This window comes from Chrysochloris asiatica, unplaced genomic scaffold, assembly GCF_000296735.1.
Source record: "Chrysochloris asiatica unplaced genomic scaffold, ChrAsi1.0 scaffold00183, whole genome shotgun sequence".
Taxonomy (NCBI): Eukaryota; Metazoa; Chordata; class Mammalia; order Afrosoricida; family Chrysochloridae; genus Chrysochloris; species Chrysochloris asiatica.
The window spans coordinates 812,881-814,355 of record NW_006408701.1 but is presented as its reverse complement, the minus strand read 5'-3'; the positions used below and the strand labels follow the sequence as shown (position 1 = coordinate 814,355).

The following is a 1,475-nucleotide window of genomic DNA, read 5'->3' as shown; positions in this document are numbered from 1 at the left end:
TAGCAGAAACCATGCAGGCAAAAAGACATGACATGAAATCTACAAGGTGGGAGCACAGCACGTGGCCTAGTGGTGTTGGTGTCCCTTGCAGCTTTCTCCTGCTCCATTGACACCCAAGACCCACACCATGGACTTCCAGCACCTACAGGGTGGCAAGACCAAAGTGGGGGCGTGGTCTCCTCCTCCAAGAGCAACTACACAGCAGAGCGCGCCTGAGGCAGCTGGCCCTGGAGACCATCGACATCAACAAGGACCCATATTTCATATGAGTGCAAGCTCTGCCTGACACTACACAACAATTAGGACAGCTACTTGGCGTGCACACAAGGGAAAAAGCATCAGACTAATTTGGCCCCCACGCTGCCAAAGAGGCCAAGGAGACCCCGGCCCAGCCTGCGCCGGAGAAGGTTAAGGTCAAGGTGTTTGTGAAGATCCACCGCCCCAGCTACAAAGTGACCAGAGGGACACAGAGGTGGTCCAGCAGAGTCTGCTCTTCCAGATCGATTACCCGGAGATCATCGAGGGCATCATGCCCCGGCACCGCTTCATGTCCACCTATGAGCAGACAGAGGATCCAGCCCTCAGACCAGCACTGGCACTACCTGCTGATGGCCGCGGAGCCCTATGAGACCATTGCCTTCAAGGTGCCCAGCAGAGAGATCGACAAGGCCGAGGACAAGTTCTGGACCCACTGGAATCAGGAGACCAAGCAATTCTTCCTATAGTTCCACTTCAAGATGAAGAAGCCCCCTGCACTACCCAGCCTCCCTGCCGGGCCTCCCAGAGTGAAGCGTCCCCCACCCCCCATGTGAACAACCTGCCTCCACAGCCACCTCTACCTGAGGTCCTGCCCCCACCCCCACCTGGCGGCCTGCCCCTGCTGCCCCTGCCACCCACAGCGCCCCTCAGGTCCCCCCCAGATGCCTGCACCAGCCCCAGGGGTCCAACCCCATCTGCCGTAGTGCAACCCCAGGCCCTAGAGGTACACCCACCTGCTCCTGCTGTTTACTCCAGGTGCCTGGGGTGCACCCAGCAGGCCCAGGAGTCCATCCTCAGGCTCCTGGGAAACACCCCTCAAACCCTGGAGTGCACCCCCCAACTCCCATGTCCCCAATGCTGAGGCCCCCGCTCCCCTCCGATGGCCCTGGGAGCCTCCCTCCTCCTCCCCCAGGCAACGAGGAGTGTCCCCTCCCTGTGGGGTGGCACCCGACCCTGTGTGTTACTGCGGAGAAATGTATACTGTTTTTATAGAGAGATTTGTGAAGCCCTGTGTCATTTAATAAAATGTCCCAAGCCCTCGAAAAAAGAAAGAAAGAAAGAAAAAAGACATGAAATATACAAAATTGAAAGAAAGAAAGAAAAAAATGCCAAGAATCATATACCCAGAAAAGCTGTTCCTCAAATACGATGATTCCTCAAACACGATGGTAATCTTACAGTCCAGAAGCAGAAGACCATCAAGGGAGAAAAGCACA

At 56.0% G+C, this 1,475-nt stretch overlaps 1 pseudogene; it reads left to right on the top strand.

Annotated features, from left to right (window-relative positions):
* The first annotated feature begins 127 nt into the window (after positions 1 to 127).
* Positions 128 to 962, top strand: LOC102838510 (annotated as a pseudogene).
* Positions 963 to 1,475: the final 513 nt, after the last annotated feature.